This window comes from Lynx canadensis, chromosome B2 (assembly GCF_007474595.2).
Source record: "Lynx canadensis isolate LIC74 chromosome B2, mLynCan4.pri.v2, whole genome shotgun sequence".
Lineage (NCBI taxonomy): Eukaryota > Metazoa > Chordata > Mammalia > Carnivora > Felidae > Lynx > Lynx canadensis.
The window spans coordinates 1,921,125-1,936,559 of record NC_044307.1 but is presented as its reverse complement, the minus strand read 5'-3'; the positions used below and the strand labels follow the sequence as shown (position 1 = coordinate 1,936,559).

Below are 15,435 nucleotides of genomic sequence, written 5' to 3'. Positions count from 1 at the left end.
AATATCAAGTATTGGTTTTTTTTGGAGAAGTGTAGGGAGTATGTGATAAGCCAGGACAACTTGTGGAAGGAGGGAGGTAAGTGACAGATGTCTCAGTATAGGAAAGGCTGGAACGCACTTGGTGACAGTACTAGTCTGTATATTCTGGGTTGTTTCGACAACTCTACCAGACACTCGAAACTTCTCATGTAAGGAAGGTTTTCTCATTGGACTTCTTCTTTCCAACAGAGGCCAGTTTGCACTGAAGTGTTTTCTTGTAGCATCTACATTTTCCACTGAATGATTATCAAGCTTCTCTCAGACTCAGGACTCTTTTAAGATGAACTCACACACCACTTACCTCACAGACACTGAAATTCTTCTAGCGGCCATTCACCTCACTAGACATAAGCATTAAATAATGCAGGTTTAGAGCTGGAAGAGATCAGAACAAAACACCCTCACTCCTTTCTCAAGCCTTTGTTAAGTGCCAACCCTGTGCCAACCATATAAAGGAAAACGATGCAAAAAATGTTTAGCAGATGCAAAATGGGCATTCCTCCAAGATGAAAAGTGCTTTATTGGGAAGAATTATTTTATTTTTATTTTATTTCATTCAGAGAACAGAAGCTTGATTTGCGGCGTGTCTCAGACCACTGCTCCTGACTTCCTACTGGATTTACAGTGTTTATAGGCAACATAGTTCCCTTTCAATAATGAAAAACTGGCCCAACTATGGTAAGAATATAAGTCTCCCTTAGGGTGTTTGGTCTTCTAATTTGTCATTATGTCACTTTTCTGCTCTACACCCTTTGATCCTCCAAAACTAAGACTCTTCACACTTCCCTGGTCATTGAGAATGTTTCTCCTGTTTCTCTTTTTTTAAAGTTTATTACTTAGAGAGAGAGAGAGAGAGAGAGAGATCTCGGTGGGGGAGGGGCAGAGAGAGAATCCCAAGCAGGCCCCATGCTGTCAGCACAGAGCCTGATGCAGGGGCTCAAACTCACAAACTGCGAGATCGTGACCTGAACCAAAGTCAAGAGTCGGGTGCTCAACCAACTAAACCACCCAGATGCCCCTCCCCTGTCTCTTTTTGTAGTTTTTACATCTCACTTCTGTAGGGAATAGAAATCACTTCTGCTACAGGCCGATAATATGATCTCCATGTTCCCCTATCCTTGCAAATACAATGTGTTCTTAAAACAGTTGACATCTGGGGGCGCCTGGGTGGCTCAGTCGGTGAAGCGTCCGACTTCGGCTCAGGTCACGATCTCGCGGTCCAGTCCATGAGTTCGAGCCCCGCATCGGGCTCCGTGCTGACAGCTCAGAGCCTGGAGCCCGTTTCAGATTCTGTGTCTCCCTCTCTCTCTGCCCCTCCCCTGTTCATGCTCTGTCTCTGTCTCAAATGTAAATAAACGTTAAAAAAAAAGAATTGACATCTGGAGGAGCATCAAAAGTTATCAAAGGTGGTGTCGGGCCTTCAGACGCCACTCAAATGTGAATTGCCATAAGCTCAACCTTTAAAAAGTTGAGATATAATTGACATATAAGTTTCAGGTCTACAATATAATAATTTGGTATTTGTATACATCCTGAAGCAATCACCACAGTAAGTGTAGTTAACATCCATCACCATGTATAGTTACAATTTTTTTCATTGAATGAGAACATTTAAGATCTCTCAGCAACTCTCAAATGTGCAATACAGTATCATTAGCCATGGTCACCATAGGATACATTACAGCCTCCTCCCTTATTTATTTTGTAACTGCAAGTTTGTATCTTCTGACCACCTTCACCCATTTCACCCCCTCCCGCCTCCGGTGACCACCAGTCTGTTCTCTGTGTCTGAGTTTGGTTCGTTGTTCTTTAGATTCCACATATCAGTGAGATCATATGGTATTTGTCTTTCTGTGTCTGACGTATTTCACTTAGCATAATGCCTTCAGTGTCCATCCAGGCAAATGACCAGATGTCATTCTTTTTTATGGCTAAGCAGTATTCCGTTGTATTTACATACCAGTTTCCTCATCCAACCATCCCCTGATGGACACTGTGGTTGTGCCGGTGTCTTCGCTACTGTGTGTAATGCAGCCATCAGCATGTGGGTGCAGATCTCTTTCTGAGCTTGTTTTCTTTGCCTTTGAAAGTGAGATTTCTGGATATGTGGTAGTTCTATTTTTATTTTGTTGAGGAACTTCTATGCTGTTTTCCATAGCAGCCATTCCAATTTACATTCCCACCAACAGTGAACAAGGGATCCCTTTCCTCCACGTTCTGTCAGACCCTTGTTATCTCTTGTCTTTTCGATAATAACTATCCTAACAAGGGTGGTTTGGATTTACATTTCCCTGACGGTGAGTGATGTTGAGCACTTTTTTTTTAACGTTTATTTTTGAGACAGAGAGAGACAGAGCATGAATGGGGGAGGGTCAGAGAGAGGGAGACACAGAATCCGAAACAGGCTCCAGCCTCCGAGCTGTCAGCACAGAGCCCAACGCGGGGCTTGAACTCAGGGACCGCGAGATCATGACCTGAGCCAAAGTCAGCGGGTCAACCGACTGAGCCACCGAGGCGCCCCTGTTGAGCACTTTTTTTTATGTACCTGTTTGCCATCTTTACATCTTTGGGAAAATGTCTATTCAGGTCCTCTGCCCATTTTCAAATTTTTAAAATCAGTTTGGATTTTTCTTTTTCTTTTTCTTTTTCAATCGAGTTGCATGGGTTCTTTATACCCAGGCACATACCCCAGAGACACTGCAGCTTTAGTTCCGGACCACTGCAGTAAAGTGAGTCAAATGAATGTTTTCGCTTCCCAGTCGTATAAAAGTTGTGTTTACACTATACTGAAGTCTATTAAGTGTGCAATAGCATTGTGTCTACAAAAACCACATAGATGCCTTAATTTAAAGATCCTCTGTGGTTAAAATGTGCTAACCATCATCTGAGCTTTCCACACGCTGTAACCACTGACCACGGATCACCGTAACAAATAATACTGAGCAGGGTGAAATCAAAAGGTTGACAACGTTGAGACAATTACCAAAACGAAGTGAGCGAATGGTCACCACCTTCGCTTTGGGGGGAGAAAGGCGGTGTCTGTGACGTGCGGTAAAACGAAGCCTGCGGGTATTGGGGGTACTGGTCCCCATCAGACACGTGATTTGTAAATCTTTTCTCGCATCCAGCAGGTTGCCGGCCCTGCGCCCCCAGCGCGGAACCGGGCATGCACCCGGTTTTCGTCCCGGCTTCGGGCCGTGTGGCCGCCCCCCACCCCCAGGTCGTCGGCACCTGGGGAAGTTTCGGCGGGGGGAGGGGAGGGGGGCAGGGCGACCTCCCCAGGCGGAGCCCCGAGAGCGAGGCGGGCCTGCCCTGTGCGTTAGCGACCCCCATCCGTGGCTTCCCGCTTGGACGAGAGGCGCTTCTGCTCTCGGAGCGATTTTGCGGCCGCGAGCCCCGCCCCCCACCAGCCTCTCAAACTCGCATGCGGCCGTCAGTCTGTGAAGCGGCGGGGACGGACCCGGGGGAGGGCTCACACCTGGTGGGGGAGGAACCCGGGGGGAGGTGGGGAGGGCGCACCCCTGGCCGCGCGGAGGGACCCGGGGAAAGGCGCACACCTGATGGGGGAGGAACCCGGGGGGCGGGGGGAGGTGGGGGGAGGAACCCGGGGGGCGGGGGGAGGTGGGGGGAGGAACCCGGGGGGAGGTGGGGAGGGCGCACCCCTGGCCGCGCGGAGGGACCCAGGGAAAGGCGCACGCCTGGTGGGGGAGGAACCCGGGGGTGGGGGGAGGAACCCGGGGGGCGGGGGGAGATGGGGGGAGGAACCCGGGGGGGATGTGGGGGGGGGCGCACCCCTGGCCGCGCGGAGGGACCCAGGGGAGGGCGCACACCTGGTGGGGGAGGAACCCGGGGGGGCGGGGGGAGGTGGGGGGGGCGCGCCCCTGGCGGCGCGGAGGGACCCGGGGGAGGGCGCACACCTGGTCGGGGGAGGAACCCGGGGGGGTGGGGGAGGAACCCGGGGGGCGGGGGGAGGAACCCGGGGGGCGGGGGGATGTGGGGGGGGCGCGCCCCTGGCCGCGCGGAGGGACCCGGGGGAGGGCGCACACCTGGCGGGCGGCCCTGCGGCCTGGGGTTAGGGAGGGGTGTTGGGGGGTCGTCACCACGCGGCGGTGCGGGGCTTCGGCAGCCTGCGGAGAGACCCCCCCCCCGCCTGCCCGGGGGAGCGGGTTCGGCGGCACCGCCCGCAGTTCGCGCTCCCGCGGCCTCTGCGCTTTCCCGGGAAGGCGCGGAGCTGGGGCTCTGAGGCGGCACCTGGTGGTCGCGGGGCAGAGGCGCGGCCCGCGGGGGGCGAGCACTTCCGTGCACCTGCGCCGGCGCGCCCGCGTCCCACGTGCTGGGCTCGGTCGTGCGCGGGAATTTCCGCCAACGGGGGGACGAAGCTTCCCCACCCCAGCTCGTCCGTGTGTCCCCGCTCATCCGGTGTCCCCTCCGGAGTCTAGTGCCTCGTGTGCGGGGATCGCATCTGGCGTATTTTGCCATGTGGTCAAAATATATTTTATTACGGAAAATGTTAAAGTTTTTTTCTTTTTTTTTTTTTAATTAGTAAACTCTACCCCCAACGTGGGGCTCGAACTCAGAACCCCTAAATCAAGAGTCGCTTGGTCTCATGACCGGGTCAGCCGCACCCCTACGTTTATTGTAGAAATTTTTACACACAAAACAAAACAAGGAAACCTATAAAGCCTCCAAGTGCCTCTCCCGCCCTCTCCCTCCCAGCCCCCTCTGGCTATACCATTTTCCTCCTATACTGTAAGGAAAATCCAGGTATCATTATTTATTTTATCCATAAAGATTCCAATGTGTAAGAGAAGAGAGGTGGGACTTTTAAATATCAGCACTGCGTATTTAGTGGGCATGTCTAGTAGGGGGGAAAGTGGCTTCTTCAGATGTCTTTGTTTTATTCTTTTTTATTTTGATCAGTGTGATAATTTTCTTAGAATGGCCTTTTAAGATTTATTTATTTATTTATTTATTCATTCATTCATTTATAAAGTTGTGAGAGAGAGAAAGCGTGAGTGGGGAAGGAGCAGAGAGAGGGGGAGACACAGAATCCGAAGCAGGTTCCAGGTTCTGAGCTGTCAGCCCCGAGCCCGACGTGGGGCTGGAACTCATGAACCATGAGATCATGACCTGAGCCGAAGCCAAGAGTCAGATGCTCAACGGGCTGAGCCACCCACGTGCCCCTGTTTACTTTTTCAACGTTTACTTATTTTTGAGACAGAGAGGGAGATGGGGAATCCGAAGCAGGCTCCAGGCTGTCAGCACAGAGCCCCACCTGGGGCTGAAACCCACAATGTGAGAACATAACCTGAGCGAAGTCGTGAGCTCAACCAACTGAGCCACTCAGGCTCCCCTAGAATCGGGTGAACAATTCCATTGCCCAAAGTTGGTAGATAGAGGTTTGCTTACATCATCGGCAGGACCATTTCCTTTTAAAGGATCAAAGTTAAGGGCACCTGGGTGGCTCAGTCGGCTGGCTAAGCCTCTGACTTCAGCTCAGGTCATGATCTCACAGTTGGTGAGTTTGAGCCCAGAGTGGGATTCTGGGCTGACAGCTCAGAGCCTGAAGCCTGCTTCAGATTCTGTGTGTGTCCCTCTCTCTCTGCCCCTCCCTCACTCACACTCTTTCTCTAAAAAATGAATAAATGTTAAAAGTTTTTGAAACGAATGTAAGGGATCGATGTTAAATACTGATTTTATTAATTTGAACATAATCTGCAATATTCTTCAGGAACAGAGTCACCTAGATGTTCATGCTCATAGTGATGTGTGATATCTCCCTCCATTTCCCTGCTGTCATTGAATACCTTACAATTGCCTCCTTAAAGTCTCCTTTCCCTGGATTTCATTTACTCTTTACATTTAGCCTGGGTCCTTTTTCTGTCAAAACACACTTTCTTCTCAGAAGCTTGTACTTGGATCTTCAGGTTTCAAGACCAACCTGCCACCCTAGCTAAGAAGACATCTACAAATACAAGAGTGTCTTTATTCCAGGTAATATGGATTCAAACAAATTGGTTATCAAAGCTTTTGTGAGATTGGAAGTTTTCTTAAACATTTTCCCTATTCTTTTGAATAAATTAAACACATACAATTGTGCAGTATTTAAATAAATTGTCAAAAGAAAGAACAGAATCAGGGGTGCCTGGATGGCTCAGTCGGTTGAGCGTCTGACTTCACTTTGGGTCATGATCTCCCCATCCGTGAGTTCGAGCCCCACTTCCCCCACTTCGGGCTTTGTGCTCACAGCTTGGAGCCTGGACCCCGCTTCAGATTCTGTGTCTCCCTCTCCCTCTCTGCCCCTCCCCCACTCGTGCCATGTCTCTGTCTCTCAAAAATAAATAGACATTTAAAAAAAAAAGAAAGAACAGAGTCATTAAAGCTGGAAAACAAACCAAGAATCAAACGATCTCCTGGTGAATTAGATATCACACACACACACACACACACAAAAGTTCCAGAATCTTTACCCTTGGTAATTAAAATCTTGACTAGGGAGTCAACCACTCATTATGGATATAAATCTGATAATTTTTACAGTCTTCTAAAAAGCTAAATTCTTCAGCAAACTCTTTGCCCTTTGCCCAGGGTTTGCCTGGGGCCGAGGGCGCCCCAGGGAGGAGGAACTCAAAGGGGAGCTCAAAGGGGAAAGCTCTCAGCATCAAACCTCGAGTGGTTGCCCTGCAGGCCCTGCCAGTGTGCATCTGAGTCAGCTGCAGGTGTATCTTGGATATATATCTTGGATGTGGTCTTTCAGAAATATTAAACAGACTGTATTCGTCCTCTGCTTGTGAGGCTTCAACACGTTCCCATTGTAGTTGGGGTAAAATTTCAAATCCTGAACATAGTCAATGCCTTGGTCACATGACTTGGCCACACTGTCCCCAGTGGGCTCGCTTTCCCCACTGTCTCCACTGCTTACTGGGTCTGGCTCACACTGGCCTTCTCCCAAGCTTCCTGACCACGACCCCCCTCCCCTACACACACCTCTCACTCTGCCCGGAATACCCCTCACTTCACTTGCCCCTGCCTGTCCCGACACTGCCCTAATTTTATACTAAATGTCACCTACGCACCTAAAGGGTATCTGTTCAGAGCCACATTCCCTAATCTCCCAGTGAACGTGAATTCCCCCATGCGATTGTTCTCATGCCACTCTGTACATTTTTCCTGTCGCCTAACAAAATTTGTGGTCATGTACTTACGTGTGTTCTTTGTTTAAACGTCTGTCTTCCCCCTGACAGTGTACGCTGTGCACGGGAAGAGAAAGGACACTTGTTAAATAGTTGTTGAGAGAACAGAGGCGTGGACGGCAGGTGCTGTGATTTCATCACGCTCGGAGTTCGAGTTCGTTCGGTGGATTTGCGGCAGTCTCTCCTCCTCCTGCAACTACACAATATTAATTAAACAGGATCAACATCAAACACACGTCCCAAGCTTGAACCGTGAGTCCCCACACTGCTCAGTGATTGAGCGTTATCTACACACGTAGGGAAGGAGAGAAAAACCAGAATAACAGGCACAGAGGACCTGAGACCATCTGAAGGATGGTCATGGGGGAAAAGGGTGGAGACACAGGGTTAACGCAGGGTGCCTGGTGGAAATCCCACTCGGACCCTGTTTGAGAGCAGGTAGTGGTCAAATACCTTCCCGAAGATCAAATGCTCCCCCTGAGGAAATGAAAACTGCAACCCGGATCCCCACTGAGAAGAGATGGGGAAGTGGAGCCCATCCTCTGTGGTTGGGTGAGAAACAAGAAATGGGTTTAGGACTCTGGTGGGAAGACAGCCCAGGCAGGAGCACAATTCACTGTGCTATCAAATATAGTGAGAAGGCTGTTTCCCACTGTCCTGAAGACGTCTACAGGACCCGACCTCTTACAAGTGGCGTCCACCAGCTTGATCTGTAAGATGTTAAGATGAAACTCCTTCCTATCATATATAAAGATCGTTGGTAAACCTAGTGGCCATTTCTTTGTGTCTTCATTTCTGAGCAGCATTTGGCGCTCTTCCCCGTGCTTCAGCCTTTAAATACTTTGTTTAAATTTATCTTTACCTTTTAAAACGAAATCACTTGGGGTGCCTCGGTGGCTCAGCTCTTGATCTCAGGGTTGTGAGTTCAAGCCCCAGGTTGGGTGTGGATCCTTCTTTAAAATAATGAAATTGTTAAGTAACATATGGTTAAAGAAAAAGTGAAATCTTGAGAAACCTTTAAGAAAGAACGTTGAAAAACTCAGCTGTTAACAATTGACATACATCCTTCAGGACTTTTTTTTTTTTAATTTTCATATCAGAGACTTTTCAGAAATGGCAAAAGGCTCGTGCCCAGTATATAAAAAATAAATGCGAAATAAATTTTGAAAATATTGGGATATGTTAAAAACTCTTCAGCTAACTCGTTAAAAAGAAATGCACAATTGTTGTGTGATGCTTAATAGATACGTAGGTGTAGGTGTAAATACTTCTGTGAGGGTAACGTGGAAAGTCGAAGTTTGGGACCTTGATAAAATTGATGCTGCAGCTGAATGGCCCTCACTGATATTAAATATCTAAACCAGGGGTGCTTGGCTGGCCCAGTCAGTAGACTGTGTGACTCTTGATTTCCAGGTTGTAAGGTGCAGCCCCACGTTGGGTGTAGAGATTACTTTAAAAAATAATAAATATCTGGGGACACCTGGGTGGCTCAGTAGGTTAAGCATCCAACTGTTTGCTTCAGCTCAGGTTATGATCTCAAGGTTCAGTTCATGAGTTCAAGCCCGACATGGGGCTCTGTGCTGGCACAGTGAAGCCTGCTTGGGATTCTCTCTCTCTCTTTGTGCCTTCCCCGCTCGTGCATGTGCTTGTGAGTCCTCTCTGTCAAAATAAATAAATTTTAAAAAATTAAATAAAACCCCCTTTTAAAAAAATAATAAATATCTAAACTCATTTTATCACCTAAAATGAAACACAGTACCAAAACAATACAAAAATGCTATACATACAGTTCTACAATTTGCCTTAAGAAAAAGTAATTGGGAAAATATTTGTCAGTTACTACATGTAGCTCTGTGTTGTTCTTATTAATGACCACAGACTCCTCCAATGTTATGCTTGATCATAAAATTATTCCATTTGTTAGGCATTGGGCAGTCTCTAATATTTAACTATCAGAAGTAGCCCTCCACTAAAATGTATGTAATGTGTGTGTGTGTGTATTTTTTCACACTAGTGTTGGTATTTCTCTAGCAGAATTCTCTACTAGTGGGCTGACTGTTGGGTTAAGGAAGGGTATGAACTTTGTAAATTTTAATAGGTCTTATGCAATTGTCCTTCAGGGTGGTTGGACCCGTTAACACCTGCATGGGCAGTATTTCAGAAATCTGAAGTGGGAGTAGGGGAGGGAGAATGAGGTTTTAAGTGTCCTATCCCCATGTACAAGTTAGCTGGTACACTTCAGTTATGTTCATTAACCATCTGATTTTCTTCTGTCCATTGACCATACCTGGTGGGGTTTTTTAATTTTTTTTTTCCTACCGGGTTTTCTTTTTCTTGTTGAATACAATTTCATGTAATTAATTATTAGTTTATTTATTAGTCCAAAAACAACTTACAGTGTCAAAGACTTACACAATTACTGTTTGCAAGATAATTTTCTAAGCATTTTATTGATATTAACTAATATTCATCACAACCTTATGATTAAAAAAACAAACTAGGATTATCAACCCAAGAGGTTTAATTAATTGAAAATATCCTTTCTAGGTATCTTGACTCTGATGCTCAGAGTTTGAGTTAAATGTAGAACATTTCATCCTGCATTTAACTGCAGTTACTGTTTGCTTACTCCGGCATTGCTGGACGGGGATGATCAGAACGCACACACCATTCCCTGCCCTCCAGCTGAGGGAGGGTGGTGTCCATGCCGCTCCCCCCTCCCCTGGGAATCGTTCTGAAGTTGCTGGTGGCAATGGGGTTGCCCTTGACTCTCTGAAGAGCGAGTGTCCCCGCAGAGGAACGGGAACGACGGTCCCATTTAGCGGCGTGGATGCGGTAGCCCAGGTGGTAGTTTCGTGCTGACCGGAGGGATTCTGAAATTCGGAGACCGCGGGGGAGAGAAAACCACTCCCCGCAACACAGCTGAGAACAGAGCTAAGAGATTGCACAGGGAGGGAAAGAAGCGCCAACATTTTGGCGGAAAAAGCACATCTTCCCCCAAAGCTCTGCACTAAGTAAGCACCAGACCCTCAAGAGTGCGGGAGGAGGGGGGGGGGTGCAGATGAGAAGTGGGGGCCGCAGTCAGAGACGCTCGGGACGGAGCCACACCTGCACCCCGCCCTGCAGGACGGACCGCGACAGGTGAGCGCACCTGGTGCCCAGCCGGATGGGCCTCCCCGCACGGACCTCCCCGCGCCCGCCTCCCGCACGGACCTCCCCGCACGCTCTCGCCTGCCCGCTTCTTTCCGAAGCCCGTTCTCGCCCTTGTAGGTCAGCGCCCAGGCCTGGTTCCACCTGCTGGCGGGTGTTTGCCCCCCGCGCCGGGGCCGTGGGGTCTGTGTCCTTTCAGACACTTGACTCGGACCGGGTGTGGCGAGCAAGCCAGGGAAGGGCGACCGGACGCATTGGGGGAAATCCTGGAGTGCGGCGGGGAGGAAGAAATAGAACAGCCTGGGTTCCCGTGCGACGAGGTGGCCGAGTGGTTAAGGCGATGGACTGCTAATCCATTGTGCTCTGCACGCGTGGGTTCGAATCCCATCCTCGTCGGCTGGCTTTCCTTCCGGTAGTGTCGCCCTTCCCAAGCGATGCGTAAGCGTCCTCTTTTGCCGAGTTAATTCCTCACTCTCCACCCAGTGGAGTAATTCCCTCTAATCCCGCCCCAGCCCTCCTTCCCTGCCTTTTCAGGAGCTCTGCTCCTGCTGGAACCTACTTTGTCAGTTGAGTTAGTGGATTCACGTTTCAGCCCCCCACCGAATTTGCATTCCCTGACAAGTTCTGCTTAGAAAGGATTCCCCACTAAGGAAACGACTGAATAATTGAGCACCAGAGAAACATGTTGCCTAACAAAGAGGAACTGATACAATCATGTGCCGAGTAACACTGTAACACTGGACCTCACGGCTTATTTAAGGCATTTTCAAACTAATGTTATCTCTACTGCAGTTTTCATCTTATTTATAGTAACTTTAAAAGCAACCGTTATTTCCTAAGGATTCCTGTCTTTGACAAGGAGGGATATGAATTCTTAGAGGTATGACCAAACTAAAAGTCACATTCCCAGTTAGGGCTAAAGATTTCTTCCTGAGGGGAGCAAAGGAAATGTTAGTCTTGTGTAGTTTCTTTCTTTTTTTTTTTTTTTAAATGTTTTTATTTATTTTTGAGACAGAGAGAGACAGAGCATGAGCAGGGGAGGGTCAGAGAGAGAGGGAGACATAGAATCTGAAGCAGGCTCCAGGCTCTGAGCTGTCAGCACAGAGCCTGATGCGGGGCTTGAACTCATGGACTGTGAGATCATGACCTGAGCTGAAGTCGGACACTCAACCGACTGAGCCACCCAGGCGCCCCTGTCTTGTGTAGTTTCTACTGTGACTTCCATGTTGGCAGAACTTTGGGGGGTGGGGGGATAACATATTTCTTCATTTAATTATTTCCATTTTTCCCAAGACACATGCTTTTTCTTTATTTTTATCTTTTTGACTAATTGACTTAAGGAAGCTCTACGCCCAACGTGGGGCTTGAACTCACAACCTCAGGGCTGTATGCGCTACCCACTGAGCCAGCTGGGCACCCCTATTATTTCCATTTTTGAGAAGTTCTACAGCCACATGATACAAAAAGTATAAAAAGCTATACAGAGAGTTTGGTCACCATTTACCGTCCCCACCAGCAGGATGCTATTAGCCCTCGTGTATCCTTCCAGAAGCAAAGTATGCATGTGTAATATTAAGTTGTCAAGATATATCATTGAATGAAAAAGAACGTCGTGCAAGACAGTATGATGATGCCTGTAAAAAGCAGTCCTGTATCTATATCTGAATAGATACACCATTTTGCACGTGTGTGTATCTGCATCCGTGTATAAATGTCTAGCAAGGCTGTGCTAGGCTGCACGGTGTGTGCATTTGTGAGATATTGCTATTTTTCCTCCATGGGGGTTGTACTGATCTACACTCACCACCAGCAAAGTGGAAAGCAGACCAGACCACTCAGGCTTGTGCAGCCCTATAAGGGGGTGGGGGGGAGGGTTGTTATTTCAACAAGCATTATCACATCATCTAAATGGAGACACAACCACACACAGTGAGAAGGAAATGTTTAGGAATCCCGAGCTCTCATACACTTGGTGGCCTTGGTTTATCACAGAATTTGCAGGTAACTACGGGCCGTTTATCAAGTGGACTAAATATTTAAGATTTAATGGAATTTAGGGATTGATGAGGTTGAACCTTTGTGTGGTTTGAGGGTAGAACTCCTTTGACTGTTTTATTAGAATGAAGTTTTTAGAGGTCTAGGTCAGAGGTCTGGATCGGATCACCGGATTCAAAGCACTCACCTGGCATTGTTGTGGTTTCCAGTGCGTCTCCCCCAAGCAATAGCATCGTCATCCCCGGGAAAGCTGCTAGAAATACAAACCCCGGGGCTGGGGCCCAGTAACGCGCGTTCTCAAGACCTGCAGGCAAAGCTAATTTGTGCCACAGCTACTTCTGTTTTGTTTCAAAACGCGGCTGAGACCTGGTTTCTTGGTGCCCATCTTTTCTCCCCAGGACCCACGTCTCTCCCATCCTTCCAACATCAGCATGATGAAGGTTTATCCTGAACCTTCGCGGCTTTGCCTGGTTTAGTGTCTCCAACCCCTACTGTGGGCCATGTCCTAGGACCCACAGGGCGAGCTAATGTGGCGCGAAAGACATCCGCCCAAAGCATCAGGGACAAACCTGTCAAACGACAAAATCCGTTTATCGAATCAATGCAGCGACGGGAGACCCCAGAGGAACGAGCAATGCGTTCCAACAAGGGGGGGTGGGTGGGGGGGAGGAATGGCCTTTGTTGGGATCTGAGTCCCTGGAGCAGGGCTCCGAGGAGCCTGGGGGACGGAGGGAGTGGGGGGAGCTGGTCGGTGCCTGTTTCCGGTAGGATTCTCTGGCGACAGGGCACTGTCATCAGAGGGCAGCGGGGCCGGGCGTGGTGGGAGGCAAGAAGCCCCTTTCCACCCCTGCCGCAGGTGGGCCGCAGGTGGGCCTGTTTCCGATGAGTGGCCCGCTTAGTGCACTTTCGTCTGGCAACCCTGATGGAGCGCTGGCAGGCCGGGGTCGGGGGTCCGGGAGTCCCCGGCCAAGGAACACCCCCCCCCACCCCCACCACCACCACTCGAGGACGCAGCTCAGGGCTCCGAGACGACGTTGTCGCTCCCTGAGGCTGAGTCAGCGCCGCGCAAGCGGAGACCGGACGCCAAGGCCGCAGCGTGCACCCGGGTCCTGGTTTGTGACCCTTGCGGCGCTGCTCCCGCCGGTGGCGCCTACTCAGGACGTCCGCTCAGGACACGCGCCGGAGGGGGTTTGGGCCAAGCAGAGGCTGGAGCGCAGCTGGAGGCGGAGACAGGCGGAGGACCAGGTGGCCTGGGGTCCGGCTTGAAGTCGCTGTCACCCACGTCCGGTGGGAGAGGGAATTGCCTTTGGGAGGGCAAACTGGAGGGTTATTGATTATCGCCACTTAAAAAGTAGATCTCAAGGGGCCTGGGTGGCTCAGTCGGTTGAACGTCAGACTCTGATCTCACCTCAGGTCATGATCTCAGCTCTTGCGCTCCAGCCCCACAATGGAATTCTCTCTGTTTCTCTCTCTCTTTCTGCCCGTCTCCTGCTCTGTCTCTCTCTCATATATTGTTGACTGACCAAAGATATGGAGAAAGAGGAAAATCAATTTCTCTACACGTGAGTCTAGGTATTTAATATAATGCCAATAAAAATCAACATAGAATTTTGTTTTCAAACTGGGTAATTGCTTCTCAAGTTTATGTGAAAGTAAACAAGCATTAATAGCCAGGAAAATTCAGAAAAGAGTAACAAGGAAAACGCAAGCCTCTGGGATTTTAAAACATATTACAAGCTACAGTGAACAAAGTACTGTAGTATAAACAGGATAGAAAATCCAGAAGTAGGCAATATCAATATTTAAGCATTTGATAAAAATGTCATCTCAGGTTACTAGAGAAAAGGTAAATCATTCAAGAAATGGTACTGGGACATCTGTGTAAAAATCTGAAGAAGAAGAAAAAAAGTAGAGTGTAGTCCGTACTTCACGTCTTACAACTGGATCATTTCCAGGTGGTTCAAAATTTAAGTAGGAAAAAAGTAAAACTGTGAAAGTACTAGAAAAAAAACTACATGAGAATTTTCTGTTATAGTCATCGCACAAAGAAGGCCTTTCTTATCACAGAAAACATAAAATTAGTAAATTTAACTAAAAAATTAAAAATTGTTGTAAACTAAAGCCCCCATAAAGAAAGTAGAATGGAAGGGCGCCTGGGTGGCGCAGTCGGTGAAGCGTCCGACTTCAGCCGGGTCACGATCTCACGGTCCATGAGTTCGAGCCCCGCGTCGGGCTCTGGGCTGATGGCTCGGAGCCTGGAGCCTGTTACCGATTCTGTGTTTCCCTCTCTCTCTGCCCCTCCCCCGTTCATGCTCTGTCTCTCTCTGTCCCAAAAATAAATAAAAACGTTGAAAAAAAATTAAAAAAAAAAAACGAAAGTAGAATGGAAATATTACAAATTATCACAAAGGTCTAATTTCCTTAGTATATGATGATTATACGAGTCAAGAGAAAAACGAGCACAAGTAGGAAAAAGGGAAAGGGTGTAAACAGAAAGTTCACAGAAAGGAAATGCACATGAATATTAATGTCTCATTTTTTCATAATTAAAATGCTAGTTGACACTACAATAATATACCATTTTTTGCCTATCAGCTTTGCAAAGATAAAAAGTTTGGTGAAGATTTGGGGTGGCATCACTTTTAGATATTGTTAGAGAGTTGTAGTTTTCTTTTTTAATTTTGTTTCGATTTTTATTTATTTTGAGACGGAGACAGACAAGCAGAGACGGGGCGGGGGTGGGGGGCGGCCTCCGTCCAGCAGGGGGCGCGGCCGTACACCCGGCGGGGCGGTGTCAGCTGCATCTGGAGGCTGGTTCTCACCTGCCGAGCCTCCAGCATCTCGACGGGCACCCCCTCCCCCTGCGGCAGGGGTTCTGGCCACACGACCCATGGGATGGGCTTTGTCCACAGTGATGTGGAGGGCTGCACGCGGGGGGACGGGCAGAACGCCTGGTGTGTGTGTGTGTGTGTGTGTGTGTGTGTGTGTGTGTGTGTGTCTGTGTGTGTGTCTGTGTGTGTGTGTCTGTGTGTGTGTGTGTCTGTGTGTGTGTGTGTGT

At 48.6% G+C, this 15,435-nt stretch overlaps 1 non-coding gene across 1 annotated transcript; it reads left to right on the top strand.

Annotated features, from left to right (window-relative positions):
- Nucleotides 1-10,696: 10,696 nt before the first annotated feature.
- Nucleotides 10,697-10,778, top strand: TRNAS-GCU. Its single transcript has one exon. It is a non-coding gene; the product is annotated as a tRNA-Ser (tRNA).
- The last annotated feature ends 4,657 nt before the right edge of the window (nt 10,779-15,435 follow it).